A 20016-nucleotide genomic window follows, 5' to 3' on the forward strand; every position below is an offset into this window, starting at 1 on the left:
TTCATGCAACGCTGTTGCCGTAGCAACCAAATATCGCCATGAAAAACAAAGCCCTTTCTGACAGGTTAGGAATACTCCAATGCTCACAAAAATTACCACACACATCACCATTGACCCAAGGAACAACACTGTATGCATCTCGGCACTGCACATGCTATAGCGCCCCCTACAGTATTTTTAACAAACAGCCCCCCCAGCACGTTTCACCTACATCCATGAAATTTGGGAGGCTTATAGAGCACATCAGGACGCACAAAAAAGCCTCTTGGAGCCATGTCCTAAACCCAACAGGAAGTCGGCCATCTTGGATTAATTGTGAGATTTTTGATGATTTTTCTCATTTTTGAGAGTTAATACCTCCTAGGGGATAATTCCAGGAGACCTGAAATTTTGTCAGTCCACACAGCAGGACTTGGTTTGGAAAAGTTATCAAAAGTTTAACCAGAAGCCAAATGGCGTGGCCATGGCGACCATCAGCGTTTTGATGCTTCGCCATGAAACATCAACTGCTGTATAACTCTCCTCTGCATGCTCCAATCTGCCTCAAACTTTCCATGTGTGATCACAATCCAATCCTGATCACATCTACAGGCCAACAGACACTCTCAGTCGCAGCGCCACCTGTTGGAGGGACAGTAAATGCTGTATAACTGGCCTCTACATGATCAAATCAGCCTGAAACTTTTCATGAGTGATCAGAGTCCAACCCTCATCACATCCACTGTGTGAAATACACTCTGAGTTACAGCGCCACCTGGTGGATAGACAGGAAATGCTCTATAACTGCTCTGAACATGCTACAGTCTGGCTGAAATTTTACATGTATGATTGGACTCTGGTCCAGATGCGATTCAGAGGCCGACATACACTCTCAGTCACAGCGCCACCTGGTGGACGTGCGTGGATTCACCGACCAGCGTGGATGCGAGGACCCGTCCATCGCTGCTTGCAGCTTTAATTATTATTATTATTTTTTTTTTTTTTTTTCTCCCGTAAAGTAAATTGGCTTTTTGGCGGCCTTATCATACTCCAAAACGCGTGAAATTTGGCATGCACATCAGGACTGGCGAAAAATTTGATATTTTATGGGAGTTGCGCATGTGCGTGGCAAAATGGCTCTATAGCGCCACCTGCAAACTTGAAAAAGTAGTCATTAGGCCAACTGCCACAATGTTTCATGTACAGCTACAATATTTGGTGGGCATATGCAGAACATCTGGACACACCAAAAAGTCAATTACAGCCACGCCCTAAACCCAACAGGAAGTCGGCCATCTTCAATTTGCTGTAAATTTTTCAAACTTAATCGCTCCTCGGGAAATGACTTGCCTTTTTGGCGGCCTTATCATGAACCAAAACGCGTGAAATTTGGCGTGCACATCAGGACTGGCGAAAAATTTGATATTTTATGGGAGTTGCGCATATGTGTGAAAAAATGGCTCTATAGCGCCACCTGCAAAATTGAAAAAGTGGTCATTAGGCCAACTTCCACAATGTTTTATTTACAGCTACAATATTTGGTGGGCATATGCACCACATCAGGACACACCAAAAAGTCAATCACAGCCACACCCTAAACCCAACAGGAAGTCGGCCATCTTGAATTTGCTGTACATTTGTCAAAATTTATAGCTCCTAGTGGATAAGTCTGAGAGAACTGAAATTTGGCCAGTACATGCACCAGACCTTTCTGATGAAAAGTTATCAAAAACTCAACCAGAAGCCAAAAGGTGTGGCCATGGCGGAGCCTCAAACAACTGATCCTTCGCCATGAAACAGGAAGTGGTGTCTAATTCTTCTCAACATGCTCCAATCTGCCTGAAACTTTACATGTATGATGACAGTCCTGTCCTGATGTCATCCACATAGGGATATTCATTGACAGTCATAGCGCCACCTTGTGGTTTCAGGAAATAGACATCTTTTACACTTTCATGCCCTATTGTTACCCGGTTGATCATATTCACTTCAAATGCAGTGACAACAGCCTAAACACATTGATGATGCATCCCAGTGAAAATGGTGACTTGTCATCAAAGGGCGTGTCTGTGGCGGCCAAACCAATTTCGATGTTTCGCCATGAAAATTTAACGATTCATATCTCAGCTGAACAACATCCTATCTGCCTCAGACTTCACATGCTGGATACCAGGTCCAGTCTGAACACATCCACACTCATAAATTTGAAAAAGTCATAGCGCCACCTGTTGGTAATAGTAAGTTTAAGGCCTTATATTTTCAGGTACAATGGCCCCAAACGTGGTGATATCATGCTGGAAATTGGTCAGTCGAGTCTTCACCTCTTGACAATCACACACTGTGAAGGGTGTGACATTTCATGCAACGCTGTTGCCGTAGCAACCAAATATCGCCATGAAAACAAAGCCCTTTCTGACAGGTTAGGAATACTCCAATGCTCACTAAAATTACCACACACATCACCATTGACCCAAGGAACGACACTGTATGCATCTCGGCACTGCACATGCTATAGCGCCCCCTACAGTATTTTTAACAAACAGCCCCCCCAGCACGTTTCACCTACATCCATGAAATTTGGGAGGCTTATAGAGCACATCAGGACGCACAAAAAAGCCTCTTGGAGCCATGTCCTAAACCCAACAGGAAGTCGGCCATCTTGGATTAATTGTGAGATTTTTGATGATTTTTCTCATTTTTGAGAGTTAATACCTCCTAGGGGATAATTCCAGGAGACCTGAAATTTTGTCAGTCCACACAGCAGGACTTGGTGATGAAAAGTTATCAAAAGTTTAACCAGAAGCCAAATGGCGTGGCCATGGCGACCATCAGCGTTTTGATGCTTCGCCATGAAACATCAACTGCTGTATAACTCTCCTCTGCATGCTCCAATCTGCCTCAAACTTTCCATGTGTGATCACAATCCAATCCTGATCACATCTACAGGCCAACAGACACTCTCAGTCGCGGCGCCACCTGTTGGAGGGACAGTAAATGCTGTATAACTGGCCTCTACATGATCAAATCAGCCTGAAACTTTTCATGAGTGATCAGAGTCCAACCCTCATCACATCCACTGTGTGAAATACACTCTGAGTTACAGCGCCACCTGGTGGATAGACAGGAAATGCTCTATAACTGCTCTGAACATGCTACAGTCTGGCTGAAATTTTACATGTATGATTGGACTCTGGTCCAGATGCGATTCAGAGGCCGACATACACTCTCAGTCACAGCGCCACCTGGTGGACGTGCGTGGATTCACCGACCAGCGTGGATGCGAGGACCCGTCCATCGCTGCTTGCAGCTTTAATTATTATTATTATTATTTTTTTTTTTTTTTTTCTCCCGTAAAGTAAATTGGCTTTTTGGCGGCCTTATCATACTCCAAAACGCGTGAAATTTGGCATGCACATCAGGACTGGCGAAAAATTTGATATTTTATGGGAGTTGCGCATGTGCGTGGCAAAATGGCTCTATAGCGCCACCTGCAAAGTTGAAAAAGTAGTCATTAGGCCAACTGCCACAATGTTTCATGTACAGCTACAATATTTGGTGGGCATATGCAGAACATCTGGACACACCAAAAAGTCAATTACAGCCACGCCCTAAACCCAACAGGAAGTCGGCCATCTTCAATTTGCTGTAAATTTTTCAAACTTAATCGCTCCTCGGGAAATGACTTGCCTTTTTGGCGGCCTTATCATGAACCAAAACGCGTGAAATTTGGCGTGCACATCAGGACTGGCGAAAAATTTGATATTTTATGGGAGTTGCGCATGTGCGTGGCAAAATGGCTCTATAGCGCCACCTGCAAAGTTGAAAAAGTAGTCATTAGGCCAACTGCCACAATGTTTCATGTACAGCTACAATATTTGGTGGGCATATGCAGAACATCTGGACACACCAAAAAGTCAATTACAGCCACGCCCTAAACCCAACAGGAAGTCGGCCATCTTCAATTTGCTGTAAATTTTTCAAACTTAATCGCTCCTCGGGAAATGACTTGCCTTTTTGGCGGCCTTATCATGAACCAAAACGCGTGAAATTTGGCGTGCACATCAGGACTGACGAAAAATTTGATATTTTATGGGAGTTGCGCATATGTGTGGAAAAATGGCTCTATAGCGCCACCTGCAAAATTGAAAAAGTGGTCATTAGGCCAACTTCCACAATGTTTTATTTACAGCTACAATATTTGGTGGGCATATGCACCACATCAGGACACACCAAAAAGTCAATCACAGCCACACCCTAAACCCAACAGGAAGTCGGCCATCTTGAATTTGCTGTACATTTGTCAAAATTTATAGCTCCTAGTGGATAAGTCTGAGAGAACTGAAATTTGGCCAGTACATGCACCAGACCTTTCTGATGAAAAGTTATCAAAAACTCAACCAGAAGCCAAAAGGTGTGGCCATGGCGGAGCCTCAAACAACTGATCCTTCGCCATGAAACAGGAAGTGGTGTCTAATTCTTCTCAACATGCTCCAATCTGCCTGAAACTTTACATGTATGATGACAGTCCTGTCCTGATGTCATCCACATAGGGATATTCATTGACAGTCATAGCGCCACCTTGTGGTTTCAGGAAATAGACATCTTTTACACTTTCATGCCCTATTGTTACCCGGTTGATCATATTCACTTCAAATGCAGTGACAACAGCCTAAACACATTGATGATGCATCCCAGTGAAAATGGTGACTTGTCATCAAAGGGCGTGTCTGTGGCGGCCAAACCAATTTCGATGTTTCGCCATGAAAATTTAACGATTCATATCTCAGCTGAACAACATCCTATCTGCCTCAGACTTCACATGCTGGATACCAGGTCCAGTCTGAACACATCCACACTCATAAATTTTGAAAAAGTCATAGCGCCACCTGTTGGTAATAGTAAGTTTAAGGCCTTATATTTTCAGGTACAATGGCCCCAAACTTGGTGATATCATGCTGGAAATTGGTCAGTCGAGTCTTCACCTCTTGACAATCACACACTGTGAAGGGTGTGACATTTCATGCAACGCTGTTGCCGTAGCAACCAAATATCGCCATGAAAAACAAAGCCCTTTCTGACAGGTTAGGAATACTCCAATGCTCACAAAAATTACCACACACATCACCATTGACCCAAGGAACAACACTGTATGCATCTCGGCACTGCACATGCTATAGCGCCCCCTACAGTATTTTTAACAAACAGCCCCCCCAGCACGTTTCACCTACATCCATGAAATTTGGGAGGCTTATAGAGCACATCAGGACGCACAAAAAAGCCTCTTGGAGCCATGTCCTAAACCCAACAGGAAGTCGGCCATCTTGGATTAATTGTGAGATTTTTGATGATTTTTCTCATTTTTGAGAGTTAATACCTCCTAGGGGATAATTCCAGGAGACCTGAAATTTTGTCAGTCCACACAGCAGGACTTGGTGATGAAAAGTTATCAAAAGTTTAACCAGAAGCCAAATGGCGTGGCCATGGCGACCATCAGCGTTTTGATGCTTCGCCATGAAACATCAACTGCTGTATAACTCTCCTCTGCATGCTCCAATCTGCCTCAAACTTTCCATGTGTGATCACAATCCAATCCTGATCACATCTACAGGCCAACAGACACTCTCAGTCGCAGCGCCACCTGTTGGAGGGACAGTAAATGCTGTATAACTGGCCTCTACATGATCAAATCAGCCTGAAACTTTTCATGAGTGATCAGAGTCCAACCCTCATCACATCCACTGTGTGAAATACACTCTGAGTTACAGCGCCACCTGGTGGATAGACAGGAAATGCTCTATAACTGCTCTGAACATGCTACAGTCTGGCTGAAATTTTAAATGTATGATTGGACTCTGGTCCAGATGCGATTCAGAGGCCGACATACACTCTCAGTCACAGCGCCACCTGGTGGACGTGCGTGGATTCACGACCAGCGTGGATGCGAGGACCCGTCCATCGCTGCTTGCAGCTTTAATTATTATTATTATTTTTTTTTTTTTTCTCCCGTAAAGTAAATTGGCTTTTTGGCGGCCTTATCATACTCCAAAACGCGTGAAATTTGGCATGCACATCAGGACTGGCGAAAAATTTGATATTTTATGGGAGTTGCGCATGTGCGTGGCAAAATGGCTCTATAGCGCCACCTGCAAACTTGAAAAAGTAGTCATTAGGCCAACTGCCACAATGTTTCATGTACAGCTACAATATTTGGTGGGCATATGCAGAACATCTGGACACACCAAAAAGTCAATTACAGCCACGCCCTAAACCCAACAGGAAGTCGGCCACCTTCAATTTGCTGTAAATTTTTCAAACTTAATCGCTCCTCGGGAAATGACTTGCCTTTTTGGCGGCCTTATCATGAACCAAAACGCGTGAAATTTGGCGTGCACATCAGGACTGGCGAAAAATTTGATATTTTATGGGAGTTGCGCATATGTGTGAAAAAATGGCTCTATAGCGCCACCTGCAAAATTGAAACAGTGGTCATTAGGCCAACTTCCACAATGTTTTATTTACAGCTACAATATTTGGTGGGCATATGCACCACATCAGGACACACCAAAAAGTCAATCACAGCCACACCCTAAACCCAACAGGAAGTCGGCCATCTTGAATTTGCTGTACATTTGTCAAAATTTATAGCTCCTAGTGGATAAGTCTGAGAGAACTGAAATTTGGCCAGTACATGCACCAGACCTTTCTGATGAAAAGTTATCAAAAACTCAACCAGAAGCCAAAAGGTGTGGCCATGGCGGAGCCTCAAACAACTGATCCTTCGCCATGAAACAGGAAGTGGTGTCTAATTCTTCTCAACATGCTCCAATCTGCCTGAAACTTTACATGTATGATGACAGTCCTGTCCTGATGTCATCCACATAGGGATATTCATTGACAGTCATAGCGCCACCTTGTGGTTTCAGGAAATAGACATCTTTTACACTTTCATGCCCTATTGTTACCCGGTTGATCATATTCACTTCAAATGCAGTGACAACAGCCTAAACACATTGATGATGCATCCCAGTGAAAATGGTGACTTGTCATCAAAGGGCGTGTCTGTGGCGGCCAAACCAATTTCGATGTTTCGCCATGAAAATTTAACGATTCATATCTCAGCTGAACAACATCCTATCTGCCTCAGACTTCACATGCTGGATACCAGGTCCAGTCTGAACACATCCACACTCATAAATTTTGAAAAAGTCATAGCGCCACCTGTTGGTAATAGTAAGTTTAAGGCCTTATATTTTCAGGTACAATGGCCCCAAACTTGGTGATATCATGCTGGAAATTGGTCAGTCGAGTCTTCACCTCTTGACAATCACACACTGTGAAGGGTGTGACATTTCATGCAACGCTGTTGCCGTAGCAACCAAATATCGCCATGAAAAACAAAGCCCTTTCTGACAGGTTAGGAATACTCCAATGCTCACAAAAATTACCACACACATCACCATTGACCCAAGGAACAACACTGTATGCATCTCGGCACTGCACATGCTATAGCGCCCCCTACAGTATTTTTAACAAACAGCCCCCCCAGCACGTTTCACCTACATCCATGAAATTTGGGAGGCTTATAGAGCACATCAGGACGCACAAAAAAGCCTCTTGGAGCCATGTCCTAAACCCAACAGGAAGTCGGCCATCTTGGATTAATTGTGAGATTTTTGATGATTTTTCTCATTTTTGAGAGTTAATACCTCCTAGGGGATAATTCCAGGAGACCTGAAATTTTGTCAGTCCACACAGCAGGACTTGGTTGGAAAAGTTATCAAAAGTTTAACCAGAAGCCAAATGGCGTGGCCATGGCGACCATCAGCGTTTTGATGCTTCGCCATGAAACATCAACTGCTGTATAACTCTCCTCTGCATGCTCCAATCTGCCTCAAACTTTCCATGTGTGATCACAATCCAATCCTGATCACATCTACAGGCCAACAGACACTCTCAGTCGCAGCGCCACCTGTTGGAGGGACAGTAAATGCTGTATAACTGGCCTCTACATGATCAAATCAGCCTGAAACTTTTCATGAGTGATCAGAGTCCAACCCTCATCACATCCACTGTGTGAAATACACTCTGAGTTACAGCGCCACCTGGTGGATAGACAGGAAATGCTCTATAACTGCTCTGAACATGCTACAGTCTGGCTGAAATTTTACATGTATGATTGGACTCTGGTCCAGATGCGATTCAGAGGCCGACATACACTCTCAGTCACAGCGCCACCTGGTGGACGTGCGTGGATTCACGACCAGCGTGGATGCGAGGACCCGTCCATCGCTGCTTGCAGCTTTAATTATTATTATTATTATTTTTTTTTTTTTTCTCCCGTAAAGTAAATTGGCTTTTTGGCGGCCTTATCATACTCCAAAACGCGTGAAATTTGGCATGCACATCAGGACTGGCGAAAAATTTGATATTTTATGGGAGTTGCGCATGTGCGTGGCAAAATGGCTCTATAGCGCCACCTGCAAAGTTGAAAAAGTAGTCATTAGGCCAACTGCCACAATGTTTCATGTACAGCTACAATATTTGGTGGGCATATGCAGAACATCTGGACACACCAAAAAGTCAATTACAGCCACGCCCTAAACCCAACAGGAAGTCGGCCACCTTCAATTTGCTGTAAATTTTTCAAACTTAATCGCTCCTCGGGAAATGACTTGCCTTTTTGGCGGCCTTATCATGAACCAAAACGCGTGAAATTTGGCGTGCACATCAGGACTGGCGAAAAATTTGATATTTTATGGGAGTTGCGCATATGTGTGAAAAAATGGCTCTATAGCGCCACCTGCAAAATTGAAACAGTGGTCATTAGGCCAACTTCCACAATGTTTTATTTACAGCTACAATATTTGGTGGGCATATGCACCACATCAGGACACACCAAAAAGTCAATCACAGCCACACCCTAAACCCAACAGGAAGTCGGCCATCTTGAATTTGCTGTACATTTGTCAAAATTTATAGCTCCTAGTGGATAAGTCTGAGAGAACTGAAATTTGGCCAGTACATGCACCAGACCTTTCTGATGAAAAGTTATCAAAAACTCAACCAGAAGCCAAAAGGTGTGGCCATGGCGGAGCCTCAAACAACTGATCCTTCGCCATGAAACAGGAAGTGGTGTCTAATTCTTCTCAACATGCTCCAATCTGCCTGAAACTTTACATGTATGATGACAGTCCTGTCCTGATGTCATCCACATAGGGATATTCATTGACAGTCATAGCGCCACCTTGTGGTTTCAGGAAATAGACATCTTTTACACTTTCATGCCCTATTGTTACCCGGTTGATCATATTCACTTCAAATGCAGTGACAACAGCCTAAACACATTGATGATGCATCCCAGTGAAAATGGTGACTTGTCATCAAAGGGCGTGTCTGTGGCGGCCAAACCAATTTCGATGTTTCGCCATGAAAATTTAACGATTCATATCTCAGCTGAACAACATCCTATCTGCCTCAGACTTCACATGCTGGATACCAGGTCCAGTCTGAACACATCCACACTCATAAATTTTGAAAAAGTCATAGCGCCACCTGTTGGTAATAGTAAGTTTAAGGCCTTATATTTTCAGGTACAATGGCCCCAAACTTGGTGATATCATGCTGGAAATTGGTCAGTCGAGTCTTCACCTCTTGACAATCACACACTGTGAAGGGTGTGACATTTCATGCAACGCTGTTGCCGTAGCAACCAAATATCGCCATGAAAAACAAAGCCCTTTCTGACAGGTTAGGAATACTCCAATGCTCACAAAAATTACCACACACATCACCATTGACCCAAGGAACAACACTGTATGCATCTCGGCACTGCACATGCTATAGCGCCCCCTACAGTATTTTTAACAAACAGCCCCCCCAGCACGTTTCACCTACATCCATGAAATTTGGGAGGCTTATAGAGCACATCAGGACGCACAAAAAAGCCTCTTGGAGCCATGTCCTAAACCCAACAGGAAGTCGGCCATCTTGGATTAATTGTGAGATTTTTGATGATTTTTCTCATTTTTGAGAGTTAATACCTCCTAGGGGATAATTCCAGGAGACCTGAAATTTTGTCAGTCCACACAGCAGGACTTGGTGATGGAAAAGTTATCAAAAGTTTAACCAGAAGCCAAATGGCGTGGCCATGGCGACCATCAGCGTTTTGATGCTTCGCCATGAAACATCAACTGCTGTATAACTCTCCTCTGCATGCTCCAATCTGCCTCAAACTTTCCATGTGTGATCACAATCCAATCCTGATCACATCTACAGGCCAACAGACACTCTCAGTCGCAGCGCCACCTGATGGAGGGACAGTAAATGCTGTATAACTGGCCTCTACATGATCAAATCAGCCTGAAACTTTTCATGAGTGATCAGAGTCCAACCCTCATCACATCCACTGTGTGAAATACACTCTGAGTTACAGCGCCACCTGGTGGATAGACAGGAAATGCTCTATAACTGCTCTGAACATGCTACAGTCTGGCTGAAATTTTAAATGTATGATTGGACTCTGGTCCAGATGCGATTCAGAGGCCGACATACACTCTCAGTCACAGCGCCACCTGGTGGACGTGCGTGGATTCACGACCAGCGTGGATGCGAGGACCCGTCCATCGCTGCTTGCAGCTTTAATTATTATTATTATTATTTTTTTTTTTTTTTCTCCCGTAAAGTAAATTGGCTTTTTGGCGGCCTTATCATACTCCAAAACGCGTGAAATTTGGCATGCACATCAGGACTGGCGAAAAATTTGATATTTTATGGGAGTTGCGCATGTGCGTGGCAAAATGGCTCTATAGCGCCACCTGCAAACTTGAAAAAGTAGTCATTAGGCCAACTGCCACAATGTTTCATGTACAGCTACAATATTTGGTGGGCATATGCAGAACATCTGGACACACCAAAAAGTCAATTACAGCCACGCCCTAAACCCAACAGGAAGTCGGCCATCTTCAATTTGCTGTAAATTTTTCAAACTTAATCGCTCCTCGGGAAATGACTTGCCTTTTTGGCGGCCTTATCATGAACCAAAACGCGTGAAATTTGGCGTGCACATCAGGACTGGCGAAAAATTTGATATTTTATGGGAGTTGCGCATATGTGTGAAAAAATGGCTCTATAGCGCCACCTGCAAAATTGAAAAAGTGGTCATTAGGCCAACTTCCACAATGTTTTATTTACAGCTACAATATTTGGTGGGCATATGCACCACATCAGGACACACCAAAAAGTCAATCACAGCCACACCCTAAACCCAACAGGAAGTCGGCCATCTTGAATTTGCTGTACATTTGTCAAAATTTATAGCTCCTAGTGGATAAGTCTGAGAGAACTGAAATTTGGCCAGTACATGCACCAGACCTTTCTGATGAAAAGTTATCAAAAACTCAACCAGAAGCCAAAAGGTGTGGCCATGGCGGAGCCTCAAACAACTGATCCTTCGCCATGAAACAGGAAGTGGTGTCTAATTCTTCTCAACATGCTCCAATCTGCCTGAAACTTTACATGTATGATGACAGTCCTGTCCTGATGTCATCCACATAGGGATATTCATTGACAGTCATAGCGCCACCTTGTGGTTTCAGGAAATAGACATCTTTTACACTTTCATGCCCTATTGTTACCCGGTTGATCATATTCACTTCAAATGCAGTGACAACAGCCTAAACACATTGATGATGCATCCCAGTGAAAATGGTGACTTGTCATCAAAGGGCGTGTCTGTGGCGGCCAAACCAATTTCGATGTTTCGCCATGAAAATTTAACGATTCATATCTCAGCTGAACAACATCCTATCTGCCTCAGACTTCACATGCTGGATACCAGGTCCAGTCTGAACACATCCACACTCATAAATTTTGAAAAGTCATAGCGCCACCTGTTGGTAATAGTAAGTTTAAGGCCTTATATTTTCAGGTACAATGGCCCCAAACTTGGTGATATCATGCTGGAAATTGGTCAGTCGAGTCTTCACCTCTTGACAATCACACACTGTGAAGGGTGTGACATTTCATGCAACGCTGTTGCCGTAGCAACCAAATATCGCCATGAAAAACAAAGCCCTTTCTGACAGGTTAGGAATACTCCAATGCTCACAAAAATTACCACACACATCACCATTGACCCAAGGAACAACACTGTATGCATCTCGGCACTGCACATGCTATAGCGCCCCCTACAGTATTTTTAACAAACAGCCCCCCCAGCACGTTTCACCTACATCCATGAAATTTGGGAGGCTTATAGAGCACATCAGGACGCACAAAAAAGCCTCTTGGAGCCATGTCCTAAACCCAACAGGAAGTCGGCCATCTTGGATTAATTGTGAGATTTTTGATGATTTTTCTCATTTTTGAGAGTTAATACCTCCTAGGGGATAATTCCAGGAGACCTGAAATTTTGTCAGTCCACACAGCAGGACTTGGTGATGAAAAGTTATCAAAAGTTTAACCAGAAGCCAAATGGCGTGGCCATGGCGACCATCAGCGTTTTGATGCTTCGCCATGAAACATCAACTGCTGTATAACTCTCCTCTGCATGCTCCAATCTGCCTCAAACTTTCCATGTGTGATCACAATCCAATCCTGATCACATCTACAGGCCAACAGACACTCTCAGTCGCAGCGCCACCTGATGGAGGGACAGTAAATGCTGTATAACTGGCCTCTACATGATCAAATCAGCCTGAAACTTTTCATGAGTGATCAGAGTCCAACCCTCATCACATCCACTGTGTGAAATACACTCTGAGTTACAGCGCCACCTGGTGGATAGACAGGAAATGCTCTATAACTGCTCTGAACATGCTGCAGTCTGGCTGAAATTTTAAATGTATGATTGGACTCTGGTCCAGATGCGATTCAGAGGCCGACATACACTCTCAGTCACAGCGCCACCTGGTGGACGTGCGTGGATTCACGACCAGCGTGGATGCGAGGACCCGTCCATCGCTGCTTGCAGCTTTAATTATTATTATTATTATTATTATTTTTTTTTTCTCCCGTAAAGTAAATTGGCTTTTTGGCAGCCTTATCATACTCCAAAACGCGTGAAATTTGGCATGTACATCAGGACTGGCGAAAAATTTGATATTTTATGAGAGTTGCGCATGTGCGTGGCAAAATGGCTCTATAGCGCCACCTGCAAAGTTGAAAAAGTAGTCATTAGGCCAACTGCCACAATGTTTCATGTACAGCTACAATATTTGGTGGGCATATGCAGAACATCTGGACACACCAAAAAGTCAATTACAGCCACGCCCTAAACCCAACAGGAAGTCGGCCATCTTCAATTTGTTGTAAATTTTTCAAACTTAATCGCTCCTCGGGAAATGACTTGCCTTTTTGGCGGCCTTATCATGAACCAAAACGCGTGAAATTTGGCGTGCACATCAGGACTGGCGAAAAATTTGATATTTTATGGGAGTTGCGCATATGTGTGAAAAAATGGCTCTATAGCGCCACCTGCAAAATTGAAAAAGTGGTCATTAGGCCAACTTCCACAATGTTTTATTTACAGCTACAATATTTGGTGGGCATATGCACCACATCAGGACACACCAAAAAGTCAATCACAGCCACACCCTAAACCCAACAGGAAGTCGGCCATCTTGAATTTTCTGTACATTTGTCAAAATTTATAGCTCCTAGTGGATAAGTCTGAGAGAACTGAAATTTGGCCAGTACATGCACCAGACCTTTCTGATGAAAAGTTATCAAAAACTCAACCAGAAGCCAAAAGGTGTGGCCATGGCGGAGCCTCAAACAACTGATCCTTCGCCATGAAACAGGAAGTGGTGTCTAATTCTTCTCAACATGCTCCAATCTGCCTGAAACTTTACATGTATGATGACAGTCCTGTCCTGATGTCATCCACATAGGGATATTCATTGACAGTCATAGCGCCACCTTGTGGTTTCAGGAAATAGACATCTTTTACACTTTCATGCCCTATTGTTACCCGGTTGATCATATTCACTTCAAATGCAGTGACAACAGCCTAAACACATTGATGATGCATCCCAGTGAAAATGGTGACTTGTCATCAAAGGGCGTGTCTGTGGCGGCCAAACCAATTTTGATGTTTCGCCATGAAAATTTAACGATTCATATCTCAGCTGAACAACATCCTATCTGCCTCAGACTTCACATGCTGGATACCAGGTCCAGTCTGAACACATCCACACTCATAAATTTTGGAAAAGTCATAGCGCCACCTGTTGGTAATAGTAAGTTTAAGGCCTTATATTTTCAGGTACAATGGCCCCAAACTTGGTGATATCATGCTGGAAATTGGTCAGTCGAGTCTTCACCTCTTGACAATCACACACTGTGAAGGGTGTGACATTTCATGCAACGCTGTTGCCGTAGCAACCAAATATCGCCATGAAAAACAAAGCCCTTTCTGACAGGTTAGGAATACTCCAATGCTCACAAAAATTACCACACACATCACCATTGACCCAAGGAACAACACTGTATGCATCTCGGCACTGCACATGCTATAGCGCCCCCTACAGTATTTTTAACAAACAGCCCCCCCAGCACGTTTCACCTACATCCATGAAATTTGGGAGGCTTATAGAGCACATCAGGACGCACAAAAAAGCCTCTTGGAGCCATGTCCTAAACCCAACAGGAAGTCGGCCATCTTGGATTAATTGTGAGATTTTTGATGATTTTTCTCATTTTTGAGAGTTAATACCTCCTCGGGGATAATTCCAGGAGACCTGAAATTTTGTCAGTCCACACAGCAGGACTTGGTGATGAAAAGTTATCAAAAGTTTAACCAGAAGCCAAATGGCGTGGCCATGGCGACCATCAGCGTTTTGATGCTTCGCCATGAAACATCAACTGCTGTATAACTCTCCTCTGCATGCTCCAATCTGCCTCAAACTTTCCATGTGTGATCACAATCCAATCCTGATCACATCTACAGGCCAACAGACACTCTCAGTCGCAGCGCCACCTGTTGGAGGGACAGTAAATGCTGTATAACTGGCCTCTACATCATCAAATCAGCCTGAAACTTTTCATGAGTGATCAGAGTCCAGCCCTCATCACATCCACTGTTTGAAATACACTCTGAGTTGCAGCGCCACCTGGTGGTGGATGAGCAGGAAATGCTGTATAACTAGTCTGAACATGCTCCAATCTGGCTGAAATTTTACGTGTGATTAAACTCTGGTCCAGATGCGACTCAGAGGCCGACATACACTCTGAGTCACAGCGCCACCTGGTGGACGTGCGTGGATTCACGACCAGCGTGGATGCGAGGACCCGTCCATCGCTGCTTGCAGCTTTAATTTTAATATTGCTTTGTAACTTTTTTGTCTCTTTTGTTTCGGAGTCGTTTGTCTCCTTTTTTGTCATTTTGTTTCTTGCTTTTGCCGTTTTGTGTCTCGTTTTTGTAATATTTTGTCCTGTTTTTGTTGTTTTTTGTCATTTGTTGTTTTGTGTCTCCTTGCCTCGCTTGTATTTTTGTGTCCTATTTTTGTCATTTTGCGTTTTTGCATTTTTTGTTGTTTTGTGTATCGTTTTAGTCGCTTTCTGTCCTGGTTTTGTGTCGTCTGTCTATTTTTTGGTAACTTTTTGTCCAGGTTTTGTCTCTGTTTTTTGTTTTCAGGTTGTTCATGATGTTTTATAATAAGATAATTCCTTTAATGTGAACATTTTCAGGGCATACTTTCTTTCACGAAAACAAAGGAACCATGAGGAGTTGTGGTTATTTATAGAGTTATTATGCTGTGATTTTAGTGGTCCACTGGAGATCACACTTTGTTGAATTTAGCCTCTGAACTAAAATGAGTTTGACACCCCTGCTGTAGGAAGACCATCTCCTGTCTCCACTGCTTTGTCCTTCATGAATGTAGTGCTCTTGCTTTACCACTACTACATGTGACAGTCATGCTTTTATAAGTGCTGTGTCCTCTCCAGAGCAGACACTTTTTAACATGTATTCCCTGCAGCCTTCATGCTGTGTGGCCTCACAAAGTGTTACACAGACGAGAGAGAGATTCATCAGTAAGGGGGACGAGTAGAGATTCAGATAGTTAGGTATTATAGATAATATTTTCTAAACTGACCAACACTGCTAATTGTTATTATTGAACGACTGGAAAACAACGCTGTAAAATCCAACTTCATCTTTAGGAACAAGATCATCTCATGCAAGAAGGAAACACAACGACAAAAATGAGAAACAAAACATGAGACAAATGAGAAAAGACAGACAAAACAAGACACAATATTACAAACACGAGACACAAAACAACAAAAGAACAATGAACAATCTAGTATTTTACTTTCTGATCCAAACAACTTGTCATGGTCTAGAAATGATTTTAAATTTATAGTTCTACTAATTTACAATCTGGAGTTAATGTCTTCTCTGTAATTTTTACACTTTGAGGGCCGGATTGGACCCTCTGGAGGACCGCTTTTGGCCCACGGGCCTCATGTTGGACACCCTTGACATAAAGAAACTTGTGCAGACTGATGGTGTTTTAAGAAAGAAGTCTCACTCTGCCTTAAAGACAGCTGGTCGTCAGCTCACATGTTTTATTCACTCTGTGTGTGTGTGTGTGTGTGTGTGTGTGTGTGTGTGTGTGTGTGTGTGTGTGTGTGTGTGTGTGTGTGTGTGTGTGTGTGTGTGTGTGTGTGTAGGAGACAAAGACTTGTTTGCGATCACGTTACCTGCTGCTGTATAGAGCGGTGTAACGGTATCTGCAGGTATTGCTCTAGCAGCTGGTTGTAAACGTGGTAATCTGATAGCGCGTTTATTTGCCTGTTTAGCAGATGACACTGTAGAAATGAGCCCTGCATCTCATTAGGCTGTGGCAGTAAATATACAGTAGTCTTACCAGCAGTATGAATGGTTGTTTTCAGTTTTCAGCATGTAAATTTGCATGGTTTGCATGAGGCTGAGCAGGTATGTTTGAGTGTATTATTGCAGCCAGCTCCTCCCTGCTGCTGACAGATACTTCCCTCCTAGAAAACTCCCATTTTTACACAAACAGAGCCACACTCCTGTAGTTACATTTCCCTTCTTATCAGCCGGAGGTCAGTTCACTGGAAACAATGCCTCTCTCAAAACAAGAAAAAAAAAAAACTTATTTCAAGGAACTTTTACCTTGAAATAAGTGAAAAAATCTGCCAACAGAACAAGTGAAACATGGCTTGGTAAGATTCGTTGAAATACTTAGAATATTGAGATCTTAAAATTAGCTGTGAAAACTTATTTTAAGCTCTATTTTTCCAGGCTTGTCAAGCTTAGTTGTCTTAAAATAAGCCAGATATGCTAAAAAAAGATTTTTGCTTTCATGTAACCTCCTAATTTGAGACGTTTTAACCCTCCTGTTGTCTTCATTTACGGGCACCAAAAAATATTGTTTCCTTGTCTGAAAAAATTTTTAAAAAAATCCAAACAAAAAGTTCCTCAAATTTCAGAAAATTTGGAAAACCATCAGGAAGAAAATTCCAATAATTCCTTAAAAGTTTCCCTTAAAAGTTCTATTTAAAAAAAAATCCCCCAAATTTGGCAAGAAAATTCTTGTAAATATTTTCAAAAATGAGTAAAAATCTTGTAAAAAAAAAAAATCCTAAAAATATCTAAAATGATCAGTAACACTTCTATTTTTATTTGTGAATGTTCTTAAAGAAACATTTTGTTTAAAATTTATTTTTTTCCACCAAGAAATGTTCAGAGATCTCCCAAAAATGTTGACAATGTGGACATCAGAAGTTTTACTGTGAAAAGATATAAAACGGGTCAACTTGACCCACAGGACGACAGGAGGGTTAAGCTTATTTTGAGTTTTCTAAAATTCAACTCATAACAAGATAATTTCTAGATTGTTTGACTTAACAAGATATTTAATATGCATTCTCTTAAAACAAGTTCCTCCATCTTACTGAAATGTTGCTTGTTAAGTGAATTATCTTCAATCAAGTGGGATGAAACATTTTGAAATAAGACAAGTAGACTTTGTGAGATTTTGAGTTTTTGCAGTGTTCTGGTTTCTGCCGCCCTGAAGACCTTTCCCTAAACGTGATGTGACCTTATTCACATGCAGTGTTTCCTCATCCTCAAACAACTCGCCTTGGCAGACAAATTACACGTTTTCATGAAGACGCTGCCTCTTCTGGAGCTCTGGTTCAGTGGTTTCTGGGATGGACTCACTAGGAGCAGCGTTTCAGCGCTTTCTGTCGTCTGTTTTCTGGTCTGTCTGTATAGTCAGGTGTGTTTGGGAGACAGGAGAGGATGTTCTGGAATGGAAAGCATTCCCTCCTAGTGGCTTTTTCTTTCCTGACACAGACACAATTTGACGACAGCAGGGTGTTTCCTGTTGGCTGCATGCCTCTACACACACACACACACACAGACACACACACACACACACACACACACTATACACACTGGCACATGTGTTTGACTCAGTTGTTTGTTGGACTTTGATTTGGTTCTACAAAGGTTTTTTGATCCTGTAAAATCAAGAAGAGCAACAGGCAGACACTCACACCGGTTCATGTCACTATCCACCACACTAAACAAGCTGCTGTTGAGATATTTAACATTTCTGATTCCTCTTATTTGCACTGGTGATGATTTGGCACTGTGTTGTCCAGTTGATGTTTTTTTAATCATTCATTTCTCAGCTATTTTTAATATAAATACCTTACAGATTTAGTCTGTAACAGCTGTAAACTGTAAGGGCAAAATTAACAATATTTGTTGATATTTGGGAGAATTTTTTGGCACAGTAACTCTCCTTACCATTATATCAGCAGGCCAGAGTGAGATTTATCTCCATCTGATCCAAACAGTAAATAACAGTCTTAAACCTCCTGTTGTCTTCATTTACAGGCACCAAAAAAATGTTTGTTTTTTTTCATGTCTGAAAAAAATCCAAAACTTCAGCAAAAAAATTCCCCACATTTGCAAAACCTTCAGGAAGAAAATTCCAATAATTCCTCAAAAGTTTCCCTTGAAAGTTTTATTTAAAAAAAAATCCCCCAAATTTGGCAAGAAAATTCTTGTAAATGTTTTCAAAAAATTAGTAAATATCTTTCAAAAAAAAATCCTAAAAATATCTAAAGTGATTCCATATATATCAGTGAAACTTCTAATATTTTCTTTAAGAACATTCACGTAAAAATCAGTGAAAAAATTCCTTAAAAATTTCCCTTAAAATTTTATTTTAAAAAATCCCCAATTTTGGCAAGAAATAATTTTTTTTTAAATGTAACGATTTTCAAAAAATGAATAAAAATCTTCCCCAAAAAATCCTAAAAATATTTAAAATGATTCCATATATATCAGTAAAGCTTTTAATATTTTCTTTAAGAACATTCAGAAAAAAATCAACCAAAATCCAACGAATGTCGCTGGATTTTGGTTGATTTTTTTCTGAATGTTCTGAAAGAAAAATTCTTTTTTCCACCAAAAAATGTTCAAAGATTTCCCAAAAAAGTTGAAAATGTGGACATCAGAAGTTTCACTGTGAAAATAAATTTTTACTCCACATTTTCAAACTTTTAAACAGATCAGTTTGACCCGCAGGACGACAACAGGGTTGAAACAATGAGTCGGTGACATCGTTTGTCTTTAACCTGCTCTGAACGTGCTCTAAATCTGCACCTGTACCAAATGAAACACAATATATCTTCTTTTCGTCTTCTCCTTTAGTGTTTGATTTGGTTTTAGTGGTGCAGCCTTCTAAAAATGATGCAGTTTAAGTTTTTAGAAACGATACGGCTTTACCCTGGAGGTTAAAGTCCATGGAAACGTACCTTTGTTCCACAGGAGTATGAATCATCTACCAGCTGACAAGTCCTGCAAATAAATGTCAGAAAGTTTTCATGCATTCATCTTTATCTTTGTGTGTTTAAATGAGTCAAGCTTTCAGTCTGCGCGAATGGGCACAATCTATTACTGGACCGTGGACCAGTAAACAGTAATTTTTTACTGGACCGAAATAGTTTTTACTGGACCGAATATTTTATGCATACCATACCATGGATTATGGT

General features: G+C 42.1%; 1 protein-coding gene and 1 long non-coding RNA gene across 2 annotated transcripts in view; one reads left to right on the forward strand and one right to left on the reverse strand.

Moving 5' to 3' along the window:
* Positions 1-20016, forward strand: part of ccdc88c (coiled-coil domain containing 88C) — a 93858-nt gene that overhangs the window by 27045 nt on the left and 46797 nt on the right. The gene's annotated exons all lie outside the window — the stretch shown is intronic.
* On the reverse strand, positions 2629-14218 carry LOC127531808 (uncharacterized). Its single transcript, XR_007938920.1, has 3 exons — positions 13130-14218; positions 10551-10793; positions 2629-3221 (listed from the first exon to the last, which is right to left on the reverse strand). It is a non-coding gene; the product is annotated as an uncharacterized LOC127531808 (long non-coding RNA).

Source organism: Acanthochromis polyacanthus, chromosome 1 (genome assembly GCF_021347895.1).
Source record: "Acanthochromis polyacanthus isolate Apoly-LR-REF ecotype Palm Island chromosome 1, KAUST_Apoly_ChrSc, whole genome shotgun sequence".
In the NCBI taxonomy this organism is placed as follows: Eukaryota; Metazoa; Chordata; class Actinopteri; family Pomacentridae; genus Acanthochromis; species Acanthochromis polyacanthus.